General features: G+C 39.7%; 1 protein-coding gene across 1 annotated transcript in view; it reads right to left on the bottom strand.

Moving 5' to 3' along the window:
- The window catches only part of LOC138352928 (peptidyl-prolyl cis-trans isomerase-like), a 64467-nt gene extending 50667 nt beyond the window's left edge, over positions 1–13800 (bottom strand). Inside the window, exon 1 of the mRNA XM_069305581.1 lies at positions 13573–13800. The gene's annotated coding sequence lies outside the window, so the exon portion shown is untranslated. The remainder of the gene's footprint in view (positions 1–13572) is intronic.
- Positions 13801–22662: the final 8862 nt, after the last annotated feature.

Below are 22662 nucleotides of genomic sequence, written 5' to 3'. Positions count from 1 at the left end.
TACCCCCGTTGAAAAGCAGAGGTGCAACAGGTACTCTGAGAGAGAACTCTATCAACATCAGAGGCCCGAGACTGTTCAACACGCTTCCACTACACATAAGGGACATAACTGGCCGACCCCTCACAGTGTTTAAGAGAGAACTGGATAAGCACCTCCAAAGGATACCTGATCAACCAGGCTGTGACTCATACGTCAGGCTGCGAGCAGCCGCGTCTAACAGCCTGGTTGATCAGTCCAGCAACCAGGAGGCCTGGTCGACGACCGGGCCGCGGGGACACTGAGCCCCGGAAGCACCTCAAGGTAGCCTCAAGGTATGGTCCCCAGGACTATATACAACTGAAAACTCACACCCCAGAAGTGACTCGAACCCATACTCCCACAACTGGTATGTACAGGGACGCTTTAATCCGCTTGACCATCACGACCGGACAAAAGGAAGTGATAGCCGAGGCTATATGAACCACTTTTTACCATCCGAGTGCTGGCGGGGAAGTGGTTCATATAGCCTCGGCTATCACTTCCTTTTGTCCGGTCGTGATGGTCAAGCGGATTAAAGCGTCCCTGTACATACCAGTTGTGGGAGTATGGGTTCGAGTCACTTCTGGGGTGTGAGTTTTCAGTTGTATATAGTCCTGGGGACCATTCAGGCTTGTTTGCATTTGTGTTCCTCACGTGTGCCCCAAAGAATGAGGTGATTTGATAAAATGCTATGCCCAAGTTTACCATCCGAGTGCCGGCAGGGAAGTGGTTCATATAGCCTCGGCTATCACTTCCTTTTGTCCGGTCGTGATGGTCAAGCGGATTAAAGCGTCCCTGTACATACCAGTTGTGGGAGTATGGGTTCGAGTCACTTCTGGGGTGTGAGTTTTCAGTTGTATATAGTCCTGGGGACCATTCAGGCTTGTTTGCATTTGTGTTCCTCACGTGTGCCCCAAAGAATGAGGTGATTTGATAAAATGCTATGCCCAAGATTACCATCCGAGTGCCGGCGGGGAAGTGGTTCATATAGCCTCGGCTATCACTTCCTTTTGTCCGGTCGTGATGGTCAAGCGGATTAAAGCGTCCCTGTACATACCAGTTGTGGGAGTATGGGTTCGAGTCACTTCTGGGGTGTGAGTTTTCAGTTGTATATAGTCCTGGGGACCATTCAGGCTTGTTTGCATTTGTGTTCCTCACGTGTGCCCCAAAGAATGAGGTGATTTGATAAAATGCTATGCCCAAGATTACCATCCGAGTGCCGGCGGGGAAGTGGTTCATATAGCCTCGGCTATCACTTCCTTTTGTCCGGTCGTGATGGTCAAGCGGATTAAAGCGTCCCTGTACATACCAGTTGTGGGAGTATGGGTTCGAGTCACTTCTGGGGTGTGAGTTTTCAGTTATATATATATATATATATATATATATATATATATATATATATATATATATATATATATATATATATATATATATATATATATATATATATATATATATATATAACCTTTAAGCACCTTTTTGCATTATTATTTTTGTATCAACCCATGTATATCTTGTAACCATCAAATGCATAATAAAGCACAAAAAATATTCAAGGATGGGGGTGGTAGGAGAAAAGCACACAGAAACTGTATTGGAGGGGATCTAAACATTCCCTCTAATGCGTTATGCGTGGTTTCCTCCGAGGCTATGGGTCCCCCTTCTTCCAGCTAGAGGTGGTACTCCCTTCCCATTGTTTATATATATATATATATATATATATATATATATATATATATATATATATATATATATGTGTGTGTATATCACGAAAATAAACACGTGATTAAGAATGTGACAATGTCAGACCACGGAGGAAAAATGAAACAGGAAATTTCCTTAAGTACTTTCGTATATTAAATACATCTTCAGAAGGTCATTTTACAGATCGAGTGATGGGTATAAATAGGCAGGAAGGAGTGGTGAAGTAAGGTGAGGTACAATACTTGGACAACGCAGAAGGCCCATTGGCCCATCAGATGCACCCAATTGGCACATCCGATGTAGCACAATGGCCCATCTGTTACAGCAGACATACAAGCATAATATATAGGTAATTATAACATAAAGAATACAATAAATTAGTGAGACAAATGTTTTTCAATGATTCTACTTAAATCGCCCTTTAGCTGATCTATTAGAAATGGATCTAAATTATATAGACCACTGCTAATATTCAAATTACTTTCTTTGGTGATCTGTATCAAAGCAGATTCAATTATGTTTCTGTTATAGGTGCTTTTACAATTTGTTATTGAAGAAGCACTCTCCCAATCAATTTGGTGAGCTTTTTCTGACAAATGCACAAACAAAGCATTAGACAATTGGCCATGTTTTACAGAGTATTTATGTTGCGATATTCTACATTTTAAATCTAAGGTACATTATATACCTGTATCTAAGGTACAGACATACAAGCATTATATATTATGCTTGTATGTCTGCTGTAACAGATGGGCCATTGTGCTACATCGGATGTGCCAATTGGGTGCATCTGATGGGCCAATGGGCCTTCTGCGTTGTCCAAGTATTGTACCTCACCTTACTTCACCACTCCTTCCTGCCTATTTATACCCATCACTCGATCTGTAAAATGACCTTCTGAAGATGTATTTAATATACGAAAGTACTTAAGGAAATTTCCTGTTTCATTTTTCCTCCGTGGTCTGACATTGTCATATATATATATATATATATATATATATATATATATATATATATATATATATATATATATATATATATATATATATATATATATATATATATATCGGACAATTAGGAAAAAAAAAATAAAAATTTAAATTATTTTACCTTGTACCTAGATCCACCAGGCCTGTTTGGTCTATGTTTCAGTACTTGAGAAATCTGGAAGGTCACATCCTCCTCCTCAACTTGTGGATGTGCGTTGATAGATGATTCTGTAAAATTAAGTTATTTATATAATAATAAATTCAGTATAACAATAATATTCTGTAAAACTAAAAGTAATTTATACATCAATCAGATAAAACTCTCCAGAGATGGTGATACACAACATATAAAGGACAAGCTTCAGAACAAAATATGCATTTAGGAATAAGGTTTTGTACATGTAGGTAGCACATGAGAAAATAAGTGGAAGGTGATCAAGTTTATATTAACATGTTAATGGCTTTGTTAAGGCTTTGCAAGAATGAAAAAATATTAATAATATAATATCACCTACCAATTAATTGTACATCATTTATAAGTCAATTATTTGCATTATTATTATTCAATACTAATGATATAAAAATGCATTTTGTAATCTACTATTTATGCAAGTATTAAGCACAGGATCATGAAATAAACTGCACAATACTGTAATGGATAAACCAATTAAGTTTACATTTTCCTATAGCTAAGTCAGTCAGTTCTATTAGCAGCAGAGAACAATTATGCCCAACCTCTATTAAATGAAACAATCTTAAGAGCAAGTGATAGAAATATAATCATTTATGCTTGGGAAAATATTATGGAATGGTTCCAAATATGAAAAATATTAAGTTTTTTGGTTAAAATTTTTTAATTTAAAATTTAAATTTTTAAGTGAATTTTAAACTTTAAAAAAATTATTTAATTTTTTGGTTACTTACTTAAAATAACATTATATAGTTCTTGTTTTTGTAGAAATGCCAATTTCTTCTTTTGCCCTTCCAGACTGTATAGTGACCACAGGCCGTTTGTTCATATCTTCATTATTCTTCGAACCATGGTTGCACAATCAGACCCACGTACACTGGTTAAAAGCATCACCTAAAAGCAACAACAAAAATGTAGTACACTGACGAATTTTGAATATATATATATATATATATATATATATATATATATATATATATATATATATATATATATATATATATATATATATATATATATGCCATATACATATATATGCTATGTTGTATGCTACAACTTGGCTGATAATAAAGCCATTCACAACTGCAGGCCTAATAAAAAAAGGAGGTGGCATAGCAATATCTTACAAAGATACCTTCATCTGCAATAGTGTCATTAGTAATAGAGACGACTATTGTGAATATACCTTTGCCAAGTTCTCCAGTAAATCCCTTAAATCCTCCTTGAACAAGAGGGTTTTTACTTGATCGAACCATATTCTTAACCTGCTGCAGGTAATTTTCAAATGGAAATGCTGAACATCTGTCCAAACTACCAAACTCTTTGGCATCAGAGGAATATGTGTGTTAGGCAGTGTACATTGTACACTAAAAAATCCTTACCATACAGCTCACGAGCCTTTAACACAAAGTACAGCAAAAGATCATGTGCATATTGGCTGTAATTTAACTGAATCAATTTAGGTGATACAAGAATAGAAATGGCTACACTCAGAGTCAGGAAATGGTCATACAATTCTTTGGGTAAGATTCCCTTCAGTACAATCTTACCGGTGTAGAGAAGGAGTTGTCTGTATTCAGTCGCTTTCCATCTATCAACCTCTGAAAGACTTCGAGGTTTACCTGTTCTTTTAGGCGTCGCTTTTTGGCCCGTGACATACGCTGCCATCTTGTGTGGTATTCTCTTCTTCTTTCTATAATGTGTGCATACATTCTGAAGGAGAAAGGCCAAGTGCTACATTACCAATTACTATTACAAGATTATTAGTAAAGTATTGTACTGCAAAAAGCAAATAAAATGGGGTAAACTAAACTTTGAAAACAAATAATAATTAAAACAGGTAAATTAGTAAAATAACAAAGGCTTAAGCAGACATGACTCTGCTTAAGCCATGTAAAGCAGACAGATAAGATGGCAATATATAAGGGGAAAAAATTAAAAAGCTAGGATATAAAACTAATTGAGATCAAAAGCATAAATTACTAAAGTAGGGGAAAAAATAACAAATGACTTCATAAAAAAATTATCCAATTGCCAACAGCAACTTGGTAGTACGAGTCTAAGTCTAAGAAACAAAAAAAATTTAAATGCTGTTATCTGCAATGAAACAATACATACTATTGCACGTACCGAAACATTGATGAATGTAAAAAATAGAGAACTATTTGCTGAATGTCCCATAAATGGATTTAACTATTTTACACAAAGAGGGGGGAGAAGCCATGTATGTTAGGGAATATTTGAAATGTAGTCTCGAAAAGTACACAACTGTGATAGGAAAATTAGGTCACATGGAGGAGTGGGTCTGTATACTATGGAAGACCTTGTATGCTCGGAGCTCCTTAACATTACAAATGAGGTGGTAGAGGTATTGGGATTAAAAATAGAGAAAATAAATTTAGTGATTATTCTAATATACAAACCGCCAGATGCAACGGCCGAGGAATTCACAGAACAGATAAACAAAATGGAGAACTCGATACCTCATATTATCTTCCTAGGTGACTTCAACTTGCCTAGTCTAAGATGGAGAATAGCAAACAATAATATTATACCAGGAAATTTATCGAGACCTACCCACTCAGCTTCCTGGCAATACGTTAGTAATGAATAAATATGATATATTTACTCATTATAATGTTGGTGCTGAATGTACAACACGAAAAAACATAATTTTAATCTGAAAAAGGATCTTTTTATAAAGAAATTAGACGAAAATAAAGAGCTGGTGACGCCAAATCAAGTCGACGATCCAAGCGTCGGTTAGGTTAAGTTAGGTCAACCTAACCTATTATATTTATTCATTACTAACGTATTGCCAGGAAGCTTTGTGAAGCTTGTGTAGCTTGTGGTAGCTTGTGGTAATTAGACGGACCCTCATTTTAACAGAAACTTGGCTAAGTAAAGACTATACCCAACTCTACAACTTAGCTGGTTATAAAGGCATTCATAATTGCAGGCCTAGTAAAAAAGGAGGTGTTATACCAAAACAGATGCAGAACTAGGAAACAGGATTTCTTCAACAGAAATTTTGAAATTGTTCACAATTTTTGTTACACCAAAGTTGGAGTATGCAGCAGTTGTATGGTGTGCCCATATCTTAGAAAGCATATCAACAAACTGGAAACGGTGCAGAGACATGCCACTAAGTGGCATTAACTAAATGCCATTAAATATGCCAAATATACTACATAAATATACATACTACACATGCACAATAATTGTCCTGGGACCTCTGATATTCATAATATAATATATATATATATATATATATATATATATATATATATATATATATATATATATATATATATATGTATATATAGGGCCATCAACACACCTCCAGCTAGGGCCACCAACACACCTCCAGGGCCATCAACACAACACCACCATCAACACACCTCCAGCCAGGGCCACCAACACACCTCCAGCCAGGGCCACCAACACACCTCCAGCCAGGGCCACCAACACACCTCCAGCCAGGGCCACCAACACACCTCCAGCCAGGGCCACCAACACACCTCCAGCCAGGGCCACCAACACACCTCCAGCCAGGGCCACCAACACACCTCCAGCCAGGGCCACCAACACACCTCCAGCCAGGGCCATCAACACGCCTCCAGGGCCATCAACACAACACCACCACCAACACACCTCCAGCCAGGGCCACCAACACACCTCCAGCCAGGGCCACCAACACACCTCCAGCCAGGGCCACCAACACACCTCCAGCCAGGGCCACCAACACACCTCCAGCCAGGGCCACCAACACACCTCCAGCCAGGGCCACCAACACACCTCCAGCCAGGGCCACCAACACACCTCCAGCCAGGGCCACCAACACACCTCCAGCCAGGGCCACCAACACACCTCCAGCCAGGGCCACCAACACACCTCCAGCCAGGGCCACCAACACACCTCCAGCCAGGGCCATCAACACGCCTCCAGGGCCATCAACACAACACCACCACCAACACACCTCCAGCCAGGGCCACCAACACACCTCCAGCCAGGGCCACCAACACACCTCCAGCCAGGGCCACCAACACACCTCCAGCCAGGGCCACCAACACACCTCCAGCCAGGGCCATCAACACGCCTCCAGCCAGGGCCATCAACACAACACCACCACCAACACACCTCCAGCCAGGGCCACCAACACACCTCCAGCCAGGGCCACCAACACACCTCCAGCCAGGGCCACCAACACACCTCCAGCCAGGGCCACCAACACACCTCCAGCCAGGGCCACCAACACACCTCCAGCCAGGGCCACCAACACACCTCCAGCCAGGGCCACCAACACACCTTCAGGGCCATCAACACAACACCACCATCAACACACCTCCAGCCAGGGCCACCAACACACCTTCAGGGCCATCAACACAACACCACCATCAACACACCTCCAGCCAGGGCCACCAACACACCTTCAGGGCCATCAACACAACACCACCATCAACACACCTCCAGCCAGGGCCACCAACACACCTCCAGCCAGGGCCACCAACACACCTTCAGGGCCATCAACACAACACCACCATCAACACACCATCCAGCCTACCACCACAAGCTTATAAATATACTACACATGTCTAAGAGCAAATAAAAGAAAACAGTTACCTTAACTATTGAAGATGCAGCAGGATTTTGTGGATAAGCCAGCAGCAGTCCCTCTCGACACGGTTTTAAAATGGCGGCGACTACCACAACATGCAACGAGCCTAAAGAATGTCCAGCGCTAGCATTATCTAAACGCTATTATATATTATCAAGCAATACGGAAATCTAAAATAAAAAAAATGATACAAATAATTGTATTAAATATTTATTTGCAATTACAATACCTCGGGAATATATTTTTGCGTTAGCAAAACATATTAAGTTCGTATTTAGTTTAACTCATTTAAATTCTTTACAAATAATAACCTGATTTTACCTGATGGCCATTAACATTAATGTTTTATGTTGATACATTTCATACCCTTATTATTTCAATTTCTTTCTTTATTATGCACCCCATACCCATCCCGTGGGCGGTGGTGTAAAGGATTACAGAGGCACATAATGGGTTCAGGAACTGAACTCTCTAGTTTGTTTAGCTATGCAAATAACAATTTTTGACGCTAGTTACAAAATTATTAATGTTATATATTCATGTACACACTCTCATACATACATGTACATATATATATATATATATATATATATATATATATATATATATATATATATATTATATATATATATATATATATATATATATATATATATATATATATACGTATACATATATACATACACATGCATATTTATAATCACCCACACAAATACACACATCAATAATCTCTGTGTCACTTATTTTATACATGTTCTTGTAGAACATTCTATTGCGAACACATTGGGCGCTGCCCAATAAACTCGCCCCTCGGGGCAAAATTATTTTTTTTTTTTTAATCTTGGTGGAACATAAAATGGCCGCCTGTGTTTATGCTGTCGTCAGATGGCGCTGTGACGTCACAGATGAGGGAAGCACGTACTGCGCATTAATGCCTCGATCCCTCGTTATTTATTTATTTTATTTATTTATATATATACAAGAACGTACATTGGGGGGTTAAGAGACAACATATAGAGCTTAAGTTAGAATTATAATCTTGTAAAACCACTAGCTTGCATATATAGAGTTTCGGGCAAGTCCTTAAACTAATCTTTGAGCAAATTCTTAAACAGAGTTTTAGAGAAATAATTAAATGTAAAATTGATAAAAAGTGTTTAACAGGTACATTACAGCTTTACTTTACAAGTACAGATGATTTTAAGTAGGATAATTACAGTAAAATTGTCAAAAAATTGTTTACAGGTACGATGCAAGAATTTTCGACACAAAAGCAGATCAGAACAATACACAATAATGAACAAGGAATCCTAAGTACAATTAGGAAAACATCTCAGGGTTATACATTGGATTACTGAAGCACAATATGAGGATCATTACAAATAGTAATGCAGTAGAATATGCACTCATATTCTATTATTAAGTTAATATTAAGTTCCTTCCTCATGTTAAGTATCTTTGTGGTACTAGGGACATCCAAGGATTATCTTCAAGGCTTCGTTCTGCAAGTTTTCAAGCCCTTTAAGCTTTCTTTCAGTCATCAAGGCAAGCAGAGATGCAACATAATCCACTACCTCCTTTATGAACTGGCGTTACTCTTGCGTTTTTAAGGATATCAGGGAAGGTATGACACTCAAGGGATTTGTTGAACAGCAGAGCTATAGGTGGTGCAAGGGCATATGGGAGGCGCTCTTGTATACAATGGATGGGATTTCACTGATGTTCCCAGCTTTGGTTTTTAGTGAATGTATGATGGACACAACATCTGACGGGCTGACTGGTGAGAGGAGAAGAGAGTTTGGATAGCTGCCTGAGAGATATGTGTTGATATGTGTCTGACTCTGTGGGATTTTACTTGCAAGGTTAGCACCAATCTATGAAAAGAAGCTATTAAATTCATTCGCCATTTCTAAGTCAGATGACAGTGCAAGGCCATCCTTAGAGAGTGTTATCTGGTTGTGGGAGTGTTGTTTAGTTCCTAGGATGTTAGAGATGGTATTCCATGTGCTTTTCATGTTGCCTTTTGCTTCTTTGAATCTAGTCTCATAGTATGAAAGTTTTGCTTTTCTTATGATACTGGTAAGCACTGACGAGTACCTTTTAACTACTTCCATTGGAATTAGGCCACTCCTAAATTTCTTTTCGTATTCATGTTTTTTGTTGATTGATTTAATTATGCCACTTGTGAGCCACGGGTTATTTTTTCTTTTATCAGTTACTTGTTTGGTAAGGAGGGGACAGTGAGTGTTGTAGAGGCTTAGAGTTTTGTAGAGAAAGAGGTTAGTTGATGAGTTTATATCCTGTGAATTATTAAATTCAGATTCCCAGTTAATATTGTGAAGTGCATTAGAGAGATTGCCTAAAGCTGATTCACTATGTAGCCTGAATGAAAGTTTTTTGGTTTCTGGTGGTGATGTGTCAATGTTTGCTATGAGGAAAGTAGGATAGTGGTCAGTTGTTCTGTCATAAATTACCCCAGATGTAAGGGGAGCTGTTATATTAGTCCAAAGGTGATCCAGGGTAGTGGCAGATGTTTGAGTGACTCGGGTGGGCTTGGTGATTGTGGGGATTAGCATACAGGAGTGCATGCTGTTACGGAAATAGTCAACTTGAGGGTTGTTTTCAACATTCAATAAAGAAATTCTGGAGGGCTTCTGTGCAAGGGTTAGGATGAGCTAGCCTAAGCATTTTTATACCAATTTGACAGTTATTTTCAGTAACACGATAAACAACGCTCGGAATATTAGGTTCCTTTCTCATATTAAGTATCTTTGTGGTACGAGGGCACCCAAGGATTATCCTCACGGCTTCGTTCTGCAATTTTTCAAGCCCTCCAAGCTTTCTTTCAGGATGCCTTAAAGTTAGTTTAGTTCATTTATTATGCACCCCATACCCATCTTGTGGGCAGTAGTGGAAAGGGTTGCAGAGGCACATAATGGGCTCAGGGACTGAACCCCACAATTCATTTAGCTAAGCAAGTTACAATCTTGATGAGCTAGTTACAAAATTCAGTATAAGTCGTCACATCAACAATGGGTTCGAGATCGATCACAAGTACAGTTTCTAAATTAAGCAACTGACATATGTGGAGAGCTAGTGTCACAATTGATATGTTTGTCCTGCACACCGCCCCTCATCCAGTGGGCAGCGGTGGATAGGTTACAATCACTTTGTTACTACTTACAGTTAGCAAACTGGGGATATTTGGCTAAAATTTCTGGTACCAGATAATTTTGAATGAAATATTGACACATCGTTGGTACATTGGTTATAAAATTGTCTCTGAATTCACTATCACATAGTGACGGAGGGTGTGCGAATAATTTTGTTGACAGTTAACATTTGGTCAGGTCTACATCGGCAGATAATGAGAATTCCCAGAAATACTTGTAACCGAGTCTAAGCCGAGCAGTAGTAACATCTAGAAGTCTGCTGATTTTATTGGATGAACCATAGATGTGTCGCTCCTCTTGCATAATAGTATTGAACGAAAGTTAATCTCCCCAAACAATTTCGCGTTTTGGGCAAGTTACCCCTCGACTCTCTCCATTTTTTTTTGGACATTCCCTGGTAGTGTGCGGAAATACTGAAAAGTGTATACTCTTTTCAACTTTGTCACCTTAATTCTCGTCCTATGTCTTTCATTTTGGTATCAATGCGTTCGCAATAGAATTCCCAACAGAACTATGTGAATATAATGTCAAAGACAGCAGCGCGCTCCACCCGCCGACAAGATGAATGTAGGCCAAGGGTACCAGAAAAAGAAAGCTGAGCGTGATAATACTGAAAAGTGTATACCCTTTTCAACTTTGTTACCTCAATTCTCATCCTAGGTTTTTCAATTTAGCATCAATGTGTTCGCAATAGAATTCTCTACAGGACTAAAGGCATATAAACTCCAAAAGCCCGGCTTACCATCCGCAACAAACAGAGAAAGCGAGAGCGTGTTACCAGGGAGCGCACAAGAGCGATAAAATGTATACACTCTTTTCATTCTGGTCACCTCAATTGTCATCCTAGGTCTTTCATTTTGGTATCAATGTGTTCGCAATAGAATTTCCAACTGGAATTTATGCATGAAATGTCAAAAACAGCAGCGTGCTCCACCCGCTGACGTGATGAAAGCACGGCGGACCATCCACACAAAACAGAGAAAGTGAGAGAAAGTAACCTGGGAGCACTCTAGTGCAATGTAATGTGAACACACTTTTCACTTTGGTTACCTCAATTCTCGTCATATGTCTTTCATTTTGGTATCAATGTGTTCGCAATTGTATCTGCTGGCATTTTACGCTTTGCTTGGATCTGAAGGGTTTTAGGCTCACCACGATGCAATCTGATAGTACCACACGTGTATATACCTATCTTCAAGCAGCAATTCACTCATTCAAACCGACTTATAATAGTTATCCATATATAAATGGTAATCTTTGTTCTACCTGTTAACCTGTCATATGAAGAAAGATTGTCAAAGCTTATATTACATTCTCTAGAAAAGCAAAGAATTAGGAGTGACATATGGTAGAGGTGCACAATGGGATGAATGGACATAACAAAGGGGACATTAATGGGGTATTAAAAGTAGCAACACAAGACAGAACTCGAAACAAAGTGTAAAAATTTGAAAAATTTAGATTTAGGAAAGAACTGCATGAGTAAATACACTGGGTTTGTACCTTAAGGTTCATGTATGCAATATTACAGAGTTCCAGTTAACTCCCATGCATGCAATTAATTTATGTTATGTTTATGTTAAAATGTTTTTGTTGATTTGTTTGTATATTTTCATAAGTAAAGCATGCTTACCGTCTTATTCCAAGTTTTATGATAACTTTACAAGGTTTAAAACATAAAGTTCAATATATATTCTGGTTTTCATACAGGAATTATACGTTAATATAACATCATAATAACGTAATGATGTCGTGTAAATAACGTTATACTGACGTCATATAAATGTTATATTTATGTTATAAGAACGTAAATTGGATAGCTTTACAGAAAGTAAACAAAAAAAACTAAATGTTGACTGAAAATTATTTATTCTTAAATATAAAGCATGAAAACATTATAATACCATAGCATTTACTATTATTTTTAAATTTGTACATAAATCTTAAAAAACTGTGTCATAAGAATATATGTTTTTAGTTATATCCTTTGGTTTTAAGAATGTCAGATATACGTATTTATGTCAAAAGTTACAGTATTACCTTTGTGGAACCATTTAAAAACGTCCACAAACGTTCTGTGTTTGCTGGGATGCCACTTACGATTTTTTTATTATTTTTCCCGTGATCAGTGAACACAAATTAACAGGTTAGAAAGAAAATTTTTTTTTTTTTTTTTCAAAATGACATGTGCCTGTGGGGATGGCAGGATATTAGACCCCGAGCATGTTAAGGGTTAAAGCACATTGGTATATTAAAGCTCTGATTAATTACATTGACAGCTTGATTGGTAATTTAAACAAGATTAATAGACACCATACAGCAGATTGACAGCACAATCACCCCATTGACCCTATTAAACTTAAATTATAGTATGTTTATGTTACTCTATGTTCTGATAAGTTCTAAGAAAATGTCATTAGGAGTAGTTCTAAATTACACCTTGTATTTCCATTCTGTAATTAATGTAAATAAACTACTGTACTGTTGCTAGAACTACTGACTCCATAATGTAATAATCTATGCCTGTACTCTGACTATACTCTGTACCTGTAAAATAAGGCTGTAAAGTACCTGTACACATTTTTTGTCAATTTTACTGTAAATTATCTACTTAAAATTATCTGTTAGTTTAAGGACTTCCCCGAAACTCTATGCGTGCTAATGGCTTTACAAGAATGTAAAATCAACTTCATTTCTATATTTTCTCTTAACCCCCAATGTACCTTCTTGTATATAAATAAATAAATAAATGTCCACACCCCAACACTGCCATAGGTCAATGTCCACACCCCAACAATTCCATAGGCCTATTTCCACGCCCCAAAAATTGCGTGTTGAGGTGTAAGACAATGGTGGAGCAGAAAGTACTCCAGTACTTACGGAGGATGATGAGAGTGCGAGGAACAAGGTGGTCAGGTGGAGCCAGTGACTCCTTCCTTCAACAGTTTTGTCTCTCCCTCGTGGTATATCCTCAATGTCTTCAGTGGTGTGGCCTCACCACACACTTACACTGCCATAAAAGTCCTGAGAGTACTGTGGGAGGGACAATTTGGCGGGTATTGTGGACACAGGTCTTTAAAACAGGCGAACTTCACAAGTCGTGGAGACGTCTATAGCAACCTTTGTTGTGATGACGTCACTCGCTCGCTCGCTTACTCGCCACGTCGTTCTTCCCATTTTCTTTGGTTACTGATCTTTGCTGACGTTTAACCTGAGAGCCACTAATACTGGTAGCCTCAACGAGGACAGGAAGTTGGCGGCTTGTCAAAGGTCCTACCCATTTGCCTGGATGATCTTTTCTATCTGTATTTTAAAACCCAGTAGAGTTTTGGTGTTTACCTTACCTACTCCTTGGCGGGTAGGCTGTTCCACGGGTTTACATCCATACGGGTGAAAAAGCCTCTCCTGTTTTCTGTCCTACATTGTGGCTTGTTGAGCTTGAACCCGTTGCTCCTCGTTCGTATTACATCTGACCTTTTGAAGAAAGTGTCCTGATTGACATCGTCCAAATTGTTGACTTGTGATGGACTCTACTACCGGGACCCTGGACTGTACTACCGGGACCCTGGACTGTACTACCGGGACCCTGGACTGTACTACTGGGACCCTGGACTGTACTACCGGGACCCTGGACTGTACTACTGGAACCCTGGACTGTACTACCGGGACCCTGGACTGTACTACCGGGACCCTGGACTGTACTACCGGGACCCTGGACTGTACTACCGAGACCCTGGACTGTACTACCGGGACCCTGGACTGTACTACCGGGACCCTGGACTGTACTACCGGGACCCTGGACTGTACTACCGGGACCCTGGACTGTACTACCGGGACCCTGGACTGTACTACCGGGACCCTGGACTGTACTACCGGGACCCTGGACTGTACTACCGGGACCCTGGACTGTACTACCGGGACCCTGGACTGTACTACCGGGACCCTGGACTGTACTACCGGGACCCTGGACTGTACTACCGGGACCCTGGACTGTACTACCGAGACCCTGGACTGTACTACCGGGACCCTGGACTGTACTACCGGGACCCTGGACTGTACTACCGGGACCCTGGACTGTACTACCGAGACCCTGGACTGTACTACCGGGACCCTGGACTGTACTACCGGGACCCTGGACTGTACTACCGGGACCCTGGACTGTACTACCGGGACCCTGGACTGTACTACCGGGACCCTGGACTGTACTACCGGGACCCTGGACTGTACTACCGGGACCCTGGACTGTACTACCGGGACCCTGGACTGTACTACCGGGACCCTGGACTGTACTACCGGGACCCTGGACTGTACTACCGGGACCCTGGACTGTACTACCGGGACCCTGGACTGTACTACCGGGACCCTGGACTGTACTACCGGGCTTACAGGGGGAACCCAAGTTTCAAACATGGGGACTTAAGATCAACAACAATGAAAAATTATCGTTGGGGAAATTCCACTAAACACCACAAATTCTATAACAGATTTATTACAGCAAAGATTAACACTGAAAATAATGGTAAGTTTCAAACGTTCTATCTGAACACTTCCTAAACTGAATACTGAATACAAAAATGATGTGGACTCTACACTGTACTAAAACTTCAGAGACAAATACCTTAAACACCACAGACAGGCCAGTTGTTCAGCCTTACTCTCTGAGAGATGTTGACCCCCAGGAAGCCTTCAACACACACTAACTAACCTCTCCACACTGACCTCTCACAGGCTGACCCAGGCTAGTTGTTCAGCCTTACTCTCTGAGAGATGTTGACCCCCAGGAAGCCTTCAACACACACTAACTAACCTCTCCACACTGACCTCTCACAGGCTGACCCAGGCTCGTTGTTCAGCCTTACTCTCTGAGAGATGTTGACCCCAGGGAAGCCTTCAACACACACTAACTAACCTCTCCACACTGACCTCTCACAGGCTGACCCAGGCCAGTTGTTCAGCCTTACTCTCTGAGAGATGTTGACCCCCAGGAAGCCTTCAACACACACTAACTAACCTCTCCACACTGACCTCTCACAGGCTGACCCAGGCTAGTTGTTCAGCCTTACTCTCTGAGAGATGTTGACCCCCAGGAAGCCTTCAACACACACTAACTAACCTCTCCACACTGACCTCTCACAGGCTGACCCAGGCTAGTTGTTCAGCCTTACTCTCTGAGAGATGTTGACCCCCAGGAAGCCTTCAACACACTAACTAACCTCTCCACACTGACCTCTCACAGGCTGACCCAGGCTCGTTGTTCAGCCTTACTCTCTGAGAGATGTTGACCCCAGGGAAGCCTTCAACACACACTAACTAACCTCTCCACACTGACCTCTCACAGGCTGACCCAGGCTCGTTGTTCAGCCTTACTCTCTGAGAGATGTTGACCCCAGGGAAGCCTTCAACACACACTAACTAACCTCTCCACACTGACCTCTCACAGGCTGACCCAGGCTAGTTGTTCAGCCTTACTCTCTGAGAGATGTTGACCCCAGGGAAGCCTTCAACACACACTAACTAACCTCTCCACACTGACGTCTCACAGGCTGACCTAGGCTAGTTGCCAGATTAATCTTTGAAAATGATTATTAACTAAAATCCAGTATTTGTCACTGAAGGTGACTTTATTATTCCAAAACAATTGGGATTTATCTAGATACAAGAGCCAGATTAATTACAATATTCAGTAGCACTTGTATTTCACTAATTACATGATTTAGGAAACTAGACTGGGTACTTATTTTCCAATGACGAAATACTTTTTCATATATACAAATCTTACTGAAGTCAAATGCTTCTTAGGTAACATACAAGACTTATTCTCTGTTCTCAGTTGACGTTAATTTTAACATAAGCGCTTAACCATGATTGATAATTCCTCCTAATTCTGTAATATCTTTCATAATTCAAGTTCAAGTATGTTTATTGAGATAAGCAATAAATACATCTCAAAGGGATAGAGTAGCTTAGGCTATTTCTACCCCCCTCTACTTCAAGTCCCTCAAGGGGCGCACAAAAATCCAGTGAGTACAAATAGACATATAACAGTACAAGAATCCCATTTAACATTGCATACAGCAAGTACAGCATATAATTGTTACATTCTTGGGGCAAAATTCTTGTAGCTCCTAAGTATGCTGTCTATTATACCATTATCACACATACAAACAATTTGATGTGGTACACTATTTATTTCCTTATTTCTATATTTTTCAATAAGGTGACACTCTAATACATAATGTTCTAAGGTGTGGGCGTACGGCATACTACATAATTTACACTCCTTATCTTTTTCACTGACATCAACACCATATTGCCAGATATATTTATATCCTAATCGTAATCTCATGTAAATTGAATCCTTCCAAGTAGACTTTCCTTTACCATAAGTGAAGGACGAATTTGTATTTATTATTGAATAATTCTTAAGTGTGTTACTACTGTCCACCATTGCCATTCTCTTTATCATTTCTTCACCCTCCTGAATCACCTTGAGTCTTGTTTTTATTTGTTTCAAGGTTAACTGACATACAACATCAACAAGAGTTTTTTCAGTGGCTCTCTTCGCTATGTCATCAACTACCTCATTCAACAGTATTCCCACATGTGAAGGGATCCACATGAATCTTACTTTATACCCAGTTTTTTCTAGTCTCTTAACATTCTCTCTACACTCTATCACAATATTCTGATATACTGGGCGTCTGCTATTTAAAGACTCTAACGCTCTTCTGCTGTCAATAAAGAAGCAAGCATTTTTACCACATTTGACTACTTCCTGTAATCCTGCTAATACTCCTTGGAGTTCAGCCTGCGTTGAAGAGACATTGTCAGTTAAGCGGCGTCCAATAACAGTATCTATAGTGCCGATGTCAGTGTACTCCCTGATCAAGACTCCACATCCTGCCTTCCCATCCCTAGCTACTGACCCATCACAATATACATGTAGAGTGTTTTCCGTAGGCAGTTTTCTAATTATACAATCATATGTTGCCCTCAGCTCTCCTATTTCATACATAATTTTTTTCTTATGCAATGGAGTAATTACTACATCTACATTACAATCCTCCCATGGTGGTGTAAATTTTCTCTTAGGCACAGCAATACACTCTGTAATAACATCGTACTTTATAACATTATAACATAATTTATTCATATATGCTCTTTTCTTCATCATACACTGTTCACTACTTCCCACCTTTTGAACCGAGAGGATTAATTCATTAGCTCCCCCACCTCTCATTAATCTAATGGCAGAGGCTACATTTATCTCTGAAATTCTATCCCCAATACTCTGCAGATTCAACTCCATCCTCATTATCTCAATCACAGCATTTCTTGGGCATCCTAATATAATTCTCATTGCTTCATTTTGTACCTTCTCCAACTTGCCCATCCTACCTTTACCAAAACAAGAAATGACAGGTGCAGCATAATCAATAAGAGATCTTACAGTACTCAAGTATAACATTCGTAGCACAGGGACTCCCACTCCCTTTCCACAGCATGCCAAAGCCTTCAGAGGTTGTAATCTCTTCCGACATTGACCCAACAGTCTGTTCATCTCAGCTTCCAAACTCTCATGGGTATATCCAACATATATGCCTAAATATTTATATATATTAACTCTCTCTATATTTTTATCGTTTATTTTCAAAACAATGGGGCTCCGACTTCTACATTCAAACTTAGTTTTGTTTTCATTAACCACCAATCCCATATGGTGACACAGGTTTCCGAAATTGTCCAACACTGTTTGAACCTTTGAAATATCTTTGCCCTGAAACAAAATATCATCGGCATATATGATCGGAGTTACCCCATTTGAGTATCTCTCAGATGCTATCTTATTCATTAGTACATTAAACAAGGTGGGACTCAACACTCCTCCCTGAGGTGTGCCGAGTTCAAAAGACCTCACACCTGACATACAACCCTGATACCACACCTGAGCCTTCCTTTCGTAAAGATAATCCCCTATCCAGTGCAATAATTTCCCTTTAACACCAAGACTAGCTAATTCATATAAAATAACCTCTTTGTTGGCTTTATCAAAAGCTCCTTGTAAATCAATGAAAATTCTATAATAATCATTTTCATTAGCTAGACATTTAATAATACAATCAGAGGTACTTTTTCCTTTGAGGAACCCGAACAAATTACTAGACAGCTGATCACCTATTATATATAAAAGTGTATTTAAAATGATCCTCTCCATCATTTTACAAAAACACGAGGTTAAAGACACAGGTCTATACTCTCCATTGGCTTTAGGGATAGGGATGATCATAGCTTTTTTCCATTTACTGGGAATACTGCCCTCTTTATAACTAATATTAAAGAGGTCTAAAAGTGGGCTTTTCGTCATAGTGGCAAGTTCATTAAGTATTTCATAAGTTACTCCATCCTCCCTAGGTGCGGTAGATTTCCCAACTTTAATCGCCGTTATTAGTTCTTCTCTGGTAATACCTGTGCAAGTGACATCACCACTGTTACCTGCTATAAGTATAAAATCCTTTCTTAGATCTTTCCAAGAATCTAATGACTCTCTCGTTACAGCGGGTAATGAACTAAGTTTGGCAGCTTCCGCCCATTTATTTACGAGCCCATTTACAATTCCTTGCGGGTCTGGATGTGCAACAAAATTGTGCTTTTTACCCCTTATTTTATTTACGTCTTGCCAGATTTCCTTTAAGTTTCTGTTACTCCCAACTTTCTCTGCAAATTCCTGCCAATACGTGCCCCTAATTTCCTTTCTCTTCTCCCCACACAGCCTAGCAACTGCCAGTAAAGCATTCTTCCCTTCCTCAGTCCTACCATTCCTATTCCAATCCCTGTGAGCTCTCCTCATTGTTAATGTCCACCCCTTAAGCATCTTGTCATGTGTATAATTTTCTTTTCTGGGGGGATGCCTTTTTATACTAGATGGTTTCCGGTTCAATGTTGCATTAAATACATCTACCTCCTTAATTAAATCTTCATAAAATGCTTCTGCCGAAACCGGCTAATAAGTATCATACCAAGACTTAATATGGCCAACAAGACCCCTTAATTCTCCCTCATTAAACTTTAACCTTTTCCTCTGAAGGCAGGCATGCTTTTTATCTAGTTTAAGCTGTATTTGTAATGCAAAATGATCACTTAGCATTTCATCCACAGTAAGACAATTCCCCTCCATGCCCTCAGCATTTATCAAACAAGCATAATCTAATCTCCCTTCCCTCAAATGAGTAGGAGAGGGCTCGCCCAGTAGTTGAACATCTTCATGTTCCTGCAAAAACTGGTACTATCTGCAACCATTCCTATTTGCTTTACCCCTTGATCCTAAAGCTGGATGTCTGGCATTAAAATCCCCTACCACAAGTGTATCTTCAGAAAAGAAGGAATCTGGCAAGTATCTTAAATCAAGGGAGCTATCAGAGATGTATAGATTAATGAAATTTAACTCTCAGTCCTTTAATTGTATCCGCAAGCTAATACTTTCAATACCTCTATATCTCCGAGGGATTCCAGTTATCTCGGCAGGTATGGTACTTTTGACATAACATGAGACCCCCCTAGTTCCTCCATCAGCATATAAGTGAAAGCCTCTATAGCCATTTAGCCTCAGAATGCTACCATCCCTATCCCCAGTTTCCTGGAGTGCTACTATGTCAATATCCTCTCTAAGAGTATAATAGTGTACATCTACCGCTCTAGTTTTTAATCCATTAATGTTCCAAGATAATATTCTCAATTTACTTTCATTCATGATTAATAATAAAACTACCTTTGCCCTGTCCGTCACATTCCATGAGATACGAGAGTACCTTAGAAACTTCCTTCCAACACCGTAACATTTTTTCTTTCTCCTCACCTTCACAACTACTACTAACATCGAAGGTAATATTTTTCATATCTATTTTCTTTGTTATTTCTGTAACCCGTTTTACTTTAACCGTTCTTTCACCATTTGTCACAACAGGAGGTTGAACACCGCTAACACTACTAGAAAGTGTATTCTCCTGACTATCCTCTATCATCGTTACCTCATGCACATCATTACTTTCTTCTACGCACGTTTCACTTTCCATTTCACGTCTCGTTTTACTTTCAATTACACGTCCTGTTTCACCACCATCTGCTCCCCGTCCACCTTCCATAGCCAATTTTTCCAATGCCTCAATCCTCTTATCTAGTTTTTTTACATACTCCAAAATTTGATTACCAACCTCAGAGGTGACCATATTGTCCTGAACCTTGTCGTCACAAGGTTTCAGTTTTTCCACTGCATGATGTACTTTCCCTAAGCTCGCCTTTACTTTCTCCGTCCCTTTTTCCCACACATTGATCATAGGGGCTGTCGTTGGCTTCCAGCTGTTTCCTCCATGTTCCTCTTGCACAATTTTTCCTTGCTGCGAGGATACATCTATCCTGCTTGTAGGACCCGTCCTAGTCTCTTTCAGATGAGGCTTCATGGGGCATAGAGAGGAACCAGCATTGTGGCTGCCTCGACAGTTGCAACAAAATGAGACGATTTTTTCACTTCTTAGGTAACATACAAGACTTATTCTCTGTTCTCAATTGACGTTAATTTTAACATAAGTGCTTAACCATGATTGATAATTCCTCCTAATTCTGTAATATCTTTCATAATTCTCCTAGTTTGACGACTCGACACGGGGGGGGGGGGGGGTGAGGCGTCCCCGTTTCTAACACTATGGGCTCACATCCCTTTGTGGGGGGGGGGGCCTTCCCTAGCATGTCGGGTCACTACCAACTTTTAATGTTACATCTTGAGAACAGAGAATAAGTCTTGTATGTTACTAAAGAAGCATTTGACTTCAGTAAGATACTTTCTTGTATTACTGTTACAACTCCCTCGCTCAAGTATTTAAGAAACTTTGTGTTAAAATACGCAATTTCTTATCCCAATTCCTTACTCTATAATCAACAATCTGAACCAGAGTCTCCAAAAATAACAAAAACTATTCTATCTAATCATCAGTGACGACCAGCAGGTTGTCTAGTAATAATCATAAATACAAAAATGAAAAATCCAGGGATATGACTCCCGACTATGCTGTTGACAGCATAATACATCTGAGAAAAAAACATCCTATCCCTGAACTGATATAACTAAATACAATATCCTTAATCCTTCAGCAAAGCTAGCAAAGATCATTGGCTCTTCCTTAGCCATACACGTGTTCCATCTAGAACACGAATTTAAACACAGATTGAAATCTCAGTCTTTCAGGAGAGGAACACTGAACTCCTCAAAGTTCATCCAGGTGTTCCACTCGTCCTTTTCTTCAAAAATCTAAGGCCCATAAGACCTTTCCTAAGATTAAACAATCAAACACAATATATAATTTATTTATGAATACTACTAATATCACAGTTCTAGCTGAAATTACAGCCATAAGGGTGTTCACACTATCACTTAAGTGTTAATTGTTTCTTTAGTTCGCCCCTCTTGCTCTCAAAGCACAGAACAGGACATGACAACAATTTTCCTAGTACCTGTTGTTCTAGATACCGTACAATAGGTTTTCATTAGACAATGTTATTTAACCAGAGTTTCCATATTTCCCTCCTCCAGAATTCTAGTAACTTATTTTCTTGGTTTCAACATTTAATCACTATTATTCCAAACTCATGTTCCTAGGTATTCAGAAGCATTACGTTAATATTATAGAGGAAAGGTGACATTTACTTTTCCTGTTTCACAATTGTTCATGAACAAAAAACATGGATGTTAGAAGACTGACGATTAGTTGATTGTAGTTCCACGACCATCAGTTGTTGACTGTAGAGAATCTTGATCCTCTTGTACTACATACCAGTTACCGCTGAAGGACAATAGACAGTCGTCCGAGAACTGAGTGTTGAGTGACCAGTGACAGCCCGTGACTGGCTGCCGCCGGTCGGGTGAACCTCGCTAACGAGACGCGACTCATTACTCATCTTGTAGCCCACAAAACAGTCTTG

Source organism: Procambarus clarkii, chromosome 55, assembly GCF_040958095.1.
Source record: "Procambarus clarkii isolate CNS0578487 chromosome 55, FALCON_Pclarkii_2.0, whole genome shotgun sequence".
In the NCBI taxonomy this organism is placed as follows: domain Eukaryota; kingdom Metazoa; phylum Arthropoda; class Malacostraca; order Decapoda; family Cambaridae; genus Procambarus; species Procambarus clarkii.
The sequence above is the reverse complement of the archived record's forward strand: the minus strand, read 5'-3'. Positions and strand labels throughout refer to the sequence as shown.